The sequence below is a fragment of the Protopterus annectens genome, chromosome 6.part0, assembly GCF_019279795.1.
Source record: "Protopterus annectens isolate FY-2018-M chromosome 6.part0, PAN1.0, whole genome shotgun sequence".
Classification (NCBI taxonomy): Eukaryota; Metazoa; Chordata; order Ceratodontiformes; family Protopteridae; genus Protopterus; species Protopterus annectens.
Genome location: NC_056737.1, coordinates 1954602169 through 1954615594, shown reverse-complemented (window position 1 = coordinate 1954615594; position 13426 = coordinate 1954602169).

Genomic DNA, 13426 nt, shown 5'->3' with positions numbered 1-13426 from the left:
ATGTGCAATTATTCTGATGAGAGAAGAGAATTTAAAAGAAAATCTCTGACTAAACAGGAAGCCTTTTTTCCCCTACTATGTCCCTTCAGATTGGTGGCCTTTCAGGACCTAATCACTTTTTATGAGCTCATAACACCCTATAAGATATTATAATTTTTCAATAAACAAATGTTTTTTTCTCCTTTGGACATAAATCATGATCATGTATTGGCTTTTTGTTGAAATCACAAACATTAATTTCTGGAATTTGTAAAGCTATCATTAATCTCAAGAATTTCTTAAACTATTCTTGTTAATATATATATATTTTGTAATGCTTGACCCTTCCAAAGAAATCATATGTTGTAAATTAGGATCATAGGATCACAGGAAGTTACTAGGCTATTGGCCCTTGAGGCCCTTATAAGCCTAGCCAAGAGTTTAGCCCATGTTTAGACAAGTCAGCATCCAAAGTCCCTGCCCTGTAGGGACACAGGTGGAATCCTAGTGGAATATTTTCTGTTTCCCATCCAGTTATCCAGGTTGTGCTTGGAAAGGGATAACGAGGTACTCTTCTTGACGTAGATAGGGAGTCTATTCTATAGATGGGGGAGTCTCTGGGACACAAATCTGTCCCACCAACAAGTCCTATTGATGTCACAGACCAGGCTGAGGTCACCTGTGTGGGTTGCTCTAGTGGAGCTTGACTTGCGGATATGCATCAAGGCAGGGTCTGAGATTGCTTTGAATGCCAGACAGAGGTCACCTCTGAGAGGTCTGCATGAAATTGAGTAGAGAGACAGGCCTTTTAGCCTATCTGTGTAGGGTAGATTCTTGAGGCCCAGGATTTTTCTGGTGAGGAACCTCTGTGGTTTCTCCAGCTGCTGCATGTGCTTCGTGAGGTACAAGCTGAAGGAGGGGTTGCACTCAATAATGGGTTTCATAAAGGAAGAATACAGGGATGTTATGACCTCACTGTCCCTGGATGAGATACCCTTACTAATGATGTGGGCCATGTAGAAAGCTTTCTTTACAACGGAGGCAATATGGTAGTCAAATGTCAGTTTGCTATCAACCTGGGTGCCCAATTCCCTCATGACTGATTGTGTGCTTAGGACCTTATTAATGTGATAATTTGTGGGGATGTCACTCTCCCCAAAGGGGATGATGATGCATTTTTTTGGCATACAGTTTGAGGTCCTGTTTCTGGCACCAGTCATTTGTTTGGGTGAGACCCTCTTGGAGGATGTCCACATCACTAGGCGAATTTATGACAGCATCCAGCTTGCAGTCATATCCCACTGGTTTTGGCCCACACCTCAGAAAAGTATATCCCAAATAACAGAGGCCCCAATACCAATCCCTGGGATACACCACTCATTATGGGTCTACTGCTTGAGGTGGCTTCCCCTATTTTGACTAGGTGGGTTCAATCAGTGAACCAGTTTGCTACCTATCTGGTAACATACAGACTGATGCCTAGTTGAGAGAGTTTATCTATTGTACCAGAGTGGGGAATGGTATCAAATGCTTTGGCCAGGCCAATGTAGGTGGTATGCACCATCTTCCCCTTGTCAATGGCTTTGGTGACCATGTCAAAGAAGTCATCCAGATTTAACAGGTATGACCTCTTCTTGACAAAACCAAACTGTGTGGGATCAAGTGTTTGGAGGTTGCCAATGTCCTTGTTAATGAGGCCCATGATAATCTGCTCCCTGGCCTTGCAGATCAGGCTAGTTAGGCTGATGGGTTTATAATTTCCTTGGATCGGTGGACACTCTACCTTTGCACAAAGAGATGACAGTGGCTATCCTCCACACTGCTGGGATTAAGCTGGTACTCTTGCTTTGGTTGAATAGGGTGCCTAATGGTGCTGCAAGTTCCTGTCTGAGTTCATGTAGAATGCAGTCTGGGATGTTATTGGGTCCCATGGAGGCTGCATATTTTGCCTTTGAGGGCAGTGATGACTTGCTTCCAAGAGATAAGGGGAGTGGTGCAGGTGCTGGGGATGTCCAGATTTATTGATGGGGGGACAGAGGGGTGAAGATTTCACTGGACCTGTCAGCCAGCAGGTTGGCTATATCTACAGTGTTTGCATACGTGGTGTCCTTGGCCACCAGTTCTGAACAGATTTGAATGCATGGCCCCTTAAGGCTTCCACATTGCTACTCCTTCTTGCCTGTGCATTGAAGACAGGATCTCGCAGAGCCTCATCAAGGTGCAGGCACAATAAATGACCACTGCTTACCCTTCCCTTTCCCTATGACCACAATGTAGTAACATATGTTCTTCCCAGAGTCCATGCTGCAGCCATTAGTGGGATATTTAATGAGCTGTAGTCTTTGCACTGTTTCTCCTTGTATTCATTCTTAATGAGTATAAGTCCTTGCTGCAGAAACAAGGCAAACAGTTGTGGACTAGCCATGACAGTGTCTACCATTTTTAAGAATCCCAACATATGTTTTTTTTTCTGTTTAAGATATGTATATATTTTTTAAACAAGTGCTCAGAGAAGACATTTTTGAACACTTTGTTTGGAAAATCCAGTTTCTCAGATTCTAATGTTCCCAAAGAAAGACAAATACAGATTTAAAAAGAATCATATTTGATTTTTCTATGATTAATGGCATGCAGGAGCTAATTATATTATTTGGTAGGGGATATGGTTTACACAATGGAATACAGGGATTGCTGCTCTCCTCCACATTGAAAAGTGTGTTCATTTTTGTGTGCCTTTTTGTAATTCTGATCACTATTTCATTGCAAGTATTCCCAAGACATTCAAAATGGTTTAGTACAGATAATTGAGCCACAATGTTTTATTTCTAACTAAGTTTAGCAATACGTCTTGTCTTTTGGTATCTGGATATGAAGTGCTGTTAAGTGTTGACTCATATAGCTAAAACACACCTTTAACGTGTGGGGTGAACCCATTTACTTGTTTGGCTTAAAGGAACAGTCTTCATCACTGCAGTTTTAAAGAAATTTTCAAATAGCTGAAGTTTAAATTTATTTTAGTGCTTTAATACCTGAATACCTTACATCAATTCAATGATTAATAGATGAAATCTAATATTAAATTAGCAAAACATATAGTACATTTTTAAAAAAAAAAGTATACCTCACCAACCAATAAAATAATGTAGAAAAGCAAAACAGTATAACATATAACTAGTCAGAATATTTTTAAAAATACCGTTCAAAGTTAGCAACATAGAGTGGAAAAAGCATGCAATGCACAATAAATGACATTACTGACAAATCCCTTCTTAAGAAATGTCTTATACATTGTGGCTGCTTCCTCATATCTCATCCCATCATTTCTTTGCACGGCTCCTATTCAGCTTTCAATTCAGCTTTCCATTAATCCATTTGACAAATGTAATGAAACAGCAATCAAATTCAGCTTCAAATGCATAAGTTCATATAGATATTCCCATTTGTTCAGCATGAAACTATCACCTTGTTACTCTTCCTATATGAGTATTTTTCAGGAGATGCTCAATGCATGAGTCATTGAAAGCTTGTTAGGTAAGATATTTTCCAAATATTTGACCAGTTTACAGCAGAGTTACATTTGTAGGTTTGAAACTCAAGCAATGTTAGAATCAAGGATATTTACAGGCAAGAACTGCTTAAATTGATTTTGTTATGTGTTTTTTAAGTTTTTTGCTTTTTTGTATGTGATACAATAACAGGATTAGTTACTGTTGTTGTTGTTTGTCTTTCGGCTTATACCGGTTAGGGGTCGCCACAGCGGAACTCCAGTCCGCTAATGATTGGCAGTATATTTTCATGAACGCCGACGTGCCTGCTCGATGTCCACTGTAGTGGTAAATATAACATGTAATGTTCATCATTTCCACTGCTGCAGTAACCTTTAGACTATATTGGATGTGTCCTGCCCTTGGCACAGCACCTGGCCAGCTTCCAAAAGCTCTGGCTTCCACCCATACTTTTTGTTTGACTGCTAATTGGTGAGCACTGTGGAGAGAAATCAGCAGTCAGAGTGGAGCTATCTTCAGTACTTTTGTGCTGCCTCACAAAGAAGCAGGGGTTTCAAAAGAGCAACAACTGGCCATCTGCTTAATTTCTGTCAAATAAGTCCCCCCTGGCAATCCTTCCAGACAGAGTATTTCCTCTTGAAGAATTTTTTTTTTTTTAAATAGGGATTTTTGCCAGCATTTCCCCATGAAGAAACCTGGTATTCTTCCCAATACTGGAAGTTACCTGTTAGGGACCACTATTTTTAGATTTCAGCTATTTGTGGGGGGGGGCAGCTAGGGGCTATTTTTGTGAGAAAATGTACTGCTTATATAAACATTGTGTTCTTTAAGGAAAAAGTTTAGTGATGGGAAGTGTTATTCAGGCAAGAATTACTATGTGATAGGTTAGAGCTTGTGTACACTGTGTGACGATATACCTGTCATGCTTTGGAAAAGAGGTTTGTTGACAGAAATTTAGTGTGCTGCTTATGCATAACTTTTATTGGGACTGTGCATGTGAACTTAAGTGCAAGTGTGCTCCTTGTGAATACTTCTTGACAACTTACCATCCAAATGACTCATTTCAGAAAAGCATACCGCTGTTGAAACATCCTCCTCTGTTACAGCATTGATACTTACCCACACCAGCTGTTCTGTCTTCCTCTGTACCCAAAAAGAAAAAAAAAAAATAACCAAAGAGTCCTTGCTGACACCATGGGTGCAGTTAATGCCTCTGAAGATGGTGGGTGAATCTGCAGTGGTCATTAGTTGTTTCTCACACCACTTACTTACCTTTCTGGCTTTCTCTGGTAAAGTCCTTTCAGACACTTTGAACCTGGGGTCAGCAGTGTCCTCTTCAGCTGCTCCAGTGTCTGTTCAGGGCATTGGAGAGCCATCTCTTCTAGTTCAGGGAGACACTGCAGGAGATGTTGCTCATTGAAGTGAGGGAAAGAGACCTTTAGAAGGTGGCAGATGTGTCTTCTCTGAGATGGTCTTCATCCAAGCCTGTAATGAGAAAAACAAAAGGTTAAACACTGTTCATCTGAAGACATGGCATCTGTTAAAAAAGATGATTTTTAAAGAGTTAAAGAAGATCTTTAAACTCAGCCTAGGTTTTCCTTCCAGCTCACAGCATCTGACCCAGAGTGTAAACACTTTCTTTACTCTCTGCCTTCTGAACTGCCAACAGCGTTGCCCTTGATTCATCTACAGATCAGACCCATCTTAGCTTGGTGACCCTGTTACCATTAAAAGCAAAGCATATGTTTCTTCTGCGGCATACTATTGTAGTTAAAGTGTAATTTTTATAGAGAGTGCATCACTTCTGGATCGGTGTTTCTTTTTTTCTTTTAGTTCCTCTGTGGTCCTCCCGTTTACCACCTCAACTCTAGATTTTTTTCTGTTAATTTTACAGCCCCAAATTAAATTCCAGGTTTTTCACTAATTAAACCAGGCAACTGTAAGCTATGATCTTTGAAGTGGAACTGCTGTATATTTTATTTCTTTTTCCATGATTATGCCACTTTATATCTATGTGCTAACTTGGATGGTAGATTACTGATTGTTTCTATAATGAGTGTTAGCAAGTTGATGATCTGGCTCCCATTCTGCCCCAGTTAGCACCATTCCATAATATTACATTGTAATTTGGTTGCCCCTCCCTCCACCCAATACCTCTCATCCAGAAGGCATAAATACCTCTATTATACCTAGGTGCCATCTTTAAACTCTGCCTAGGTTTTCTTTGCAGCTCACAGCATCTGAACTGGAGTATGTACACCTTGTGTGATAGAACTTGATTAGTCTTTCGGCTTTTCCCGGTTAGGGGTCGCCACAGCAGAACTCTGGTCTGCTAATGATTGGCAGTGAGTTTTTACGGTGTCGAGTTCCCAGCCCAGCCCCCAACCTTCAAGGAAGGCACACCCACACACACATGCACCTACCTGCATGTCTTTAAATTCAGTCAACCTTGGGGAGGACATGCAGACTCCACACAGAAGGCGCTCCAGCCAAAAATCGAAACAGAGAACCTCTTGCTTATATCTTAAGAAGTTCTTCATTGCTATTTTATTGTCTGCTGTCCTAAACATATGTTGGGATAATGCTAGCTTAATTCTTTTTTGTTCCATTGCTCTGAGTTATGCACTATACAGTGACAGAACTACCTATTCTGTGTACACCCAACCTTATATAGCGCGTTGCCTGCAGAGTATTCAATTATTGTAACCCTGAATTTCTTTAACTTGTCATGAACAATTACTACCTGTGCTGAAAGGCAGCTATTGCAGTGTAGGCTTCAGCTTACATTAATGTGCTGTCAAAATAACTTTCGACTGCACTGTTATTACATACTTTCAGACCTAAGTCATCTAGCCTTTCAAATATATGACCCAGACAAATGATGTAAATTGTAGCGTTGTATGGATAGCTTGTTACCTAGGTTATTTCCATTTGCTTTAAAGGGCATTTATGTGCTTTTTACCAAAATCTATAATATCTGTGACTGTTGTTGGTTAAAACTCTGAAACAGAACATACAGTTGTATACGTTTGTACTCTATGGACAGTTCTGTTGCTCTTGGAAGTTTTCACTTAATTCACAGCTAATTCTGTTTGTGTTAAGTGCTTCTATGTAGCTGCATGTATTAATGCATCATGAAGCTCAGTACTTTATTTGAATGCCTTTTACCCTCTCCGTGGTTCCGCGGTTTCCCTTTATAACACTGCTTCTTGTCTTTATTTTATTTCTCTATTTCCTTTGCCACTACAGCTTTACTCTCTGCCCTCTGAACTGCCAACAGCATTGCCCTTGATTCAGATATCTACAGATCAGATCCATCTCAGCTTGGCAACCCTGTTACCACTAAAACTAAAGTGTGCACTTCTTCTGTGGCATAATATTGTAGTTAGAACATAATTTTCTAGGGAGTGCACACACCTCTTGGTCGGCTTACCTTTGTTTCTTTTTTTTTCTTTTTGTTTCTTTGTGGTCCCCCATTTACCATCTTAACTCTAGATTCTTCTCTGTTAATTTCACAGCCCCAAAGTAAGTTCCAGGTTTTTCACTAATTAAACCAGGCAACGTTAACCTACAATGTTTGAAGTGCAACTGCTGCATATTTTATTTCTTTTGCCCCAGTTACACCACTTGATATCTATGTACTGACTTGGAAGTTAGATTACTTATTGTTTCTGTGGTTGGTGTTAGCATGCTGTCTCTGTGGCTCAGCACACTCCGTTCACCCTCACTACTCTCAGGCTCACTCCACTACCTTACTCCCATTCCCACCCACCCCCAATTTCCCTAAACATATACTCTATCCCCTTTGACCACACACCATTTCCCCACCCAACATTTTCCCACATCATCCAATCAATGGCAATACTCACTCTGTACTCCAATCAGCCAATCACATTAATTACTCTCCACTTATTTCCTTTTTCCTGCCATCTGTTATCGATTGTAAGTCTTATTTCTATCTTTCACCTATTAATCACCCATAGGCTGCCTCAATTTGTTTCTCTCCAAACTTACAATTTCTAACATCGTCTTACTTATTCTTCTTCTCTCACTCACTCGCATGCTTCCTATGTCCCCTCATATCAATGCACCCTTACAAACAGCCACAATTCACCAACCTTAACCCACCCCCATACCAGTCAGTCTACCATATATTCTTACCTGATAGCCCCTTCCAGTTTTCTTTTCTCTGACATTACCATGTACAGACTCAAAATATTCCAAATACCCTTAACCCCTCATAAAACGAAACCAATAACCTACCCCCTAGACATGCACTATATTTTTGACAAATTAGCCATTGTCAAACTATTACTATCTGGTGACATTCACCCCAATCCTGCACCTAAGCATAACTCTCCTCCCTCTACTGACCCCTCACACTCCCATATCTCACCCTTAATTCTACCTCACAGACCTTCCCATCTTCCTCCACCAAAACTGTATCTATTCTATCCATGAATATACTAAGCATCATGAACAAAACCTGAACATTTCTTGCCAGGATATCTCTACACACCCTTGACATTATCTCCCTCAATGAAACATGACTTAAACCACACATATCTGACTCAGAATTTCTTCCCCGGCTATAACATCATTCAACAAGACAGACATAAGAAAAAGATGGTGGTGTTGCAGTTCTATTCTCTAATCAGCTCTCCCTCCACCCACTGTAAATGACCCTCCCAAACTTCCACCCAGCTGAAGTACTCATTGTCACTTATAACCTGAACAATCACAAAAAATTATAATTGCTTTCATCTACATCCCCCAGGAAATAACATCCCTATCTTAGAGAATTTTCTCTCCTGGATCTCTAAGACTGTCTGTTATGAAACTGTTATTGTAGACAATGTTAACATTGACTGGAATGGCCTTAATGCTGATTCTCCAAACACCTCCATCAAACTCTATGGCTTCTCCCAACTAATCCCTACTCTTACTCATATCAATAAACATACCAATTATGTCTCCATACTAGACAGTCCTTACCTCTAGCCCCAAGTGCTATTACAACCCCTCCTCTTTACTTGATAGCCTAAGTGACCACCATCCTATATCTATACTATGACAAACAACCCAACTACACAAAACCCAGCAATATAAAGACCAAAATAATCTTTCAAACTTTAATCCAGACACTTTCAACCACTCAGTCTCAAATATTAACTGGTCCTTCCTCTATGATCTCCCCCTTGAGGAAGCCATCCAGGGAAGCCGTCCAGGCATTTAACATTTTTAGCCACACTTAACATCCAATCCCCTATCTGGGAAATAAGAATCAAAACCTGCTATGCCCCCTGATTAACACAAACCACTCATGAACGTATGAATAAAAGAGATGTGCATGGAAAAAATGGAAATAATCCATAACCCATACTGACCTGCAACACTATAGAGAGCTTTGTAACTCAACCAAAGAAAAGGCTACCCTTGACAAGAAAAATGGTTTTCAAAAGCTAAGCCACTAAACAATCTCCATTCCACCCCCCCCCCACACACACACACGCAAATTCTGGCAATTAGTAAATAAGCTATTACATCCTGGAACCCTTCAGCACCTAATACATATCCACCTAGTTCTGGCATCGATACTGCCACCTTACTTAATACCTTTTTCATCAACTCTATTCGCAACCTAACCAAAACCTGCACCATTATCTCTCACCCCCTAGTCATCCCTTTATCTCTTAAACCCATCCCCACAGCTTACATCGTCACTTCTTAGCAAACTGAAAACATGGTCTCCATCTGCTGATAACCTACCTCCTCAATTCCTAATACTTGCTGCAAATTATGTTGCCTACTCCATCTCCTTAATCAATAGGTCAATCAAGGAAAACACTGTACCTGGTATCTGGAAGAAATCCTATGTCATATTCCTACGTAAAAGTAACTCAACTGACCCCTCTAAATTCAGGCCCATTGCCATTCTGTCTACTCTGTCTAAAATTCTGGAAAAGTGCATTTATAAACAGCTTCATGACTACCTCTTGCAAGAAAATCTACTTACCCTTACACAGCTTTCACAAATTCCATTGTAATCTCCTGCAACAACAAGAAGTTAATATTCTGTTTGTTTCTTGGCCTATCCAAAGCCTTCAACACTCTCCCCCACAAACTGCTTCTTTACAAACTTGTTACCCTTAATGTCTCCAACTCTGCTCTGTCTTGGTTTTCCAGCTATCTCTCTGACAAACTTTAAGCTGTTGCATTGCAATCCAACCTCTCTCCCTTACTACCAGTCCAAACTGGGGAACCACAAGGCTCCATTCTTGAGTTCCTCTTATTTAATATCTTTACTAATGACCTATACTATTCCTGTCCAATCTCTTCTCTCATACAATATGCTGATGATTCCACAATCATCACCACCTCTGACAATCTCACTCATCTTCACACCCTCACCCAAGAATCTTTGCACTTGTCGAAAAATAGCTTAACTCCAACCAATTGCTACTTAACCCAAAGAAAACCAAATTTCTATTATTGCTCCCGAAATCTACCCAGCATCTTAAAACTACCTTTACTGTCTCCTTACTAAATAACATGATCATCTCTGTTGAATCTCACACTAAACTCTTAGGAGTTATTGTTGATGACTAACTAAAGTTTGACCTCCATATTGAGCAACATATTAAAAAGACACATCAACAATTAGGCATGTTATACAGGCATAAAAAATGCCTTACTAATGCTTCTAGACTGTCTCTTGCACAAGCTTTTCTAGTCCCGAGCCTACTGTATACTGCCTCCATCCTCATCTACCTACAAGCTAACCTTCTAACTAAACCTGAACTCACCTACAACAAAATAGCAAGATTCACCACCAACCAAACTTACTGCTCTCACCATCGCCTACTCTTGAAAAACCTGCAGTGGCTGGAATTCCAGCATCAAATCCTCCTACCCCAACTTCTCATGAGCCATTCCATAATACATGATCCTGCCACCTGCCCCTCTATTTCCACCCTCATCCAGCCTTATACATACAACCACACTCTCCACAGTTCACAACAACATCTTCTACAAGTGTATGTGCCCAAAAAAAATATTGGTAAATTCTTTTACAACTACTTAGTGGCTAATGTTTGGAACAAGCTTCCCCTAAGCATCAGACAGATCTCTACCCAAAACTCTTTCAAAACAACCCAGAAAGATACTCTCCATATATCATGAACATGCTCATGTAATGATCCAACATAATTTCTACCCACATTCTTCCAATAAAGCGGTACTAACTATTTTCTACATCCTCTCACTGTCTCTGCTTCAAAAATCTCGTGCTGTTTGTAACTTTGTCCTCTATGACGTTCAATTTTACTGATCATTTCTAACATGTTTATTCATATTACTCTTACACATACTATTAATTGTACAATTCCCAGTCATGTATGATGTATTTTCTAGCATGTTGTTGCATCTCATTTGTAGACATATTTTAAATTGTATTTCTCTTAGTTTATCTGTAATCCTCTGTACTATGATTATTCTGTTGCAGTTGTTACTGTTTTGGAGCTATTCTCCTCGGGTATCCACTGAAAAATGGCTACTTGTCCATTTGGACTAACCCAGTTAACAAATGTAAAATAAATAAATAAATAAGTAAATACATTTTCTTACCTTATCCAGGCAATTATTGCAGGCTGATAGTCCTTGTGCTCAGAAATTCATACCCAAAAATAATTCCAGTAAAGGTATTCCTGAGGAAAATAAGTCAGAGGACTCTGACATATACAGCGACAGGGCTTCTTCCCATCCTGAAGATTCCCAAGTCTAAATCTCTGACTCAGAGAAAACTTAGGAATGTTTTACGGGACAGGTAGATATTCACCCTGAACTGAGGAAATATCCCCAGTAGATATGCCTCATTCCTTTCCTATGTTCCTATTGTACCAGCCTTGCAGGATGTATTTAATGCTGCCTGTATTAACACCTGGTCCCAGTCTTTGCTTCTCCAAAAGGCAGATAGGATTTATAAAGTTTCTCAAACTAACAAACATTAGTTTCCTACCTCAAGTCTAAACCTGCAGCCATATCCACTTCTTTGCCAGATGGCAAGATACTCTTTCCTTCAGCCCTTCTCCTGTAGACAGAGAATGAATGGTATTAGATAGATTTTATAACTTAATATTTTCTCCTTCCACTTTGATGTATAGAATTCTTAAAGATCAGACTCATATAAAGAAATGTAATCTTTTTTTATGCAGTTCGACAGAATTATCTGCTACACTTTCTCCTGAAGGGAGATGGCTCAGTAAAAGATACAAATGGAAACGGTTATGGAGGAATTAAATATGCTAAGGCTAGAGGTAGATGAGACTCAATTACTAACAGTTAGGATAGGAGGAGATGAGATACAAATTGTGATGTATAACTAATCTACAAGAAAGTCCCCAGGAATAGATGGTATTCCTGTGGAAGCTTGGAACCTAGAAGGAAAAATGATAAAGATCTGGAAGGTTTTGTTTAACAGTATTTTAAGAGGAGGAGAAGTACCAACATCCTGGAAGAAAGCAGTGGTAGTTGTAATCCCTAAAGGGGGTAAAGATCCATCAGATCCAGCTTCATACAGGCCCATTTCAATACTGAACCAGGATTATAAAGTCTTCGTGTCTATAATGGTAAAAGAATGGCAAAAGCAATGCCAAAATTGATAAATATGGATCAATGTGGTTTTATGGAGAGGAGGCAAACATTTGACATTAACAGAATATTGATGGTCCAGAGGGAAGCAGAATGTAAGAAAACACCACTATACTTAGTGGGTCTTGATGCAGAGGAAGCATCCGGCAGAGTAAACTGGGAATTTATGAGCAGGGCAATGAAAGCATTTGCATTTCCTGAAAAAATTATAAGGTTGATTAGGAGGACATATGAGGGACTGGAGGTGAAAATTAAAGTGGGTATGGTCCTCTCTGATAGTTTCTATTTGAGCAGAGGAACCAGGCAGGGGTGACCTCTTTCCCATTTGTTGTTTGCATTATATTTAGAACCACTGACAAAGAAAATAAGGGAGTCAGAAATGTAATGGTTATTTGTATGGTAGGCAAGAAAAGCTGGCTCTGTTTGCAGAGGATATTATTTTATACCTTCCAAAACCAGAAAGAGACATTACAGTGTTGTGGAACATTTTTAGACAGTTTTAAATCTTTTTGGGAATCAAAATTAATGAAGCTAAAAGAAAGGCAATAGCAGTAAATTATGTACCCACATATGAATTTGTTCAGCAATGTCCATATTTATGGAGACATGAAAAAATGAAGTATTTAGGAGTGTGGATTAAAATGATTCTCCTGTGGCAGCTAGGGATATATGGGAAGAGACGAAACAAAAGATAATGCAAAAAAAAAAACAAGAAAATGGAAGCTTTGTTATATAGATATTGATAGTATGATACAAGCAGTTAAAATGTTTCTAGTCCCAGGACTTTATCTGGGAAGGGAAAACAGCAAGAGTCAAGTGGGGTAAGCTGATTTTTCCAGTAGAACAGGGTGGATTGGGATTACCCGATTTGAAAGAGTATTTCAGACCTACACAGTTAAGGCTCCTATACGTAACACAAGCAGAAAACTATAATTCAAAGTGGAAAGGGATGATGATGAAACAGGGGTGGAGCTTAAAAAATAAGGAGAAATTGGGATTTTGGATGCAAGCCTTTAAGGAGAATAACAATAATCATACAGAATATTATATCTATAAAGTAGCAGAAAGTATCCTAAGAACTAAGCCAACAAGGGAATTGAGAAAGGAGATTCTGCCAATAGGGATGACTGGAATTAGAGATATAGAAAATAGACTAGAAAGGCTAGAATTTATTGGAGAAAACCAAGGTATTGGGAGCAAATAACTAGAGAGGGAAAGATGATCGAATGAGAAGACGTCAAGAATTTATTTGGGCTGCAAGTTAGAGATTGCCTTCCCTGTCAAGGATTAAT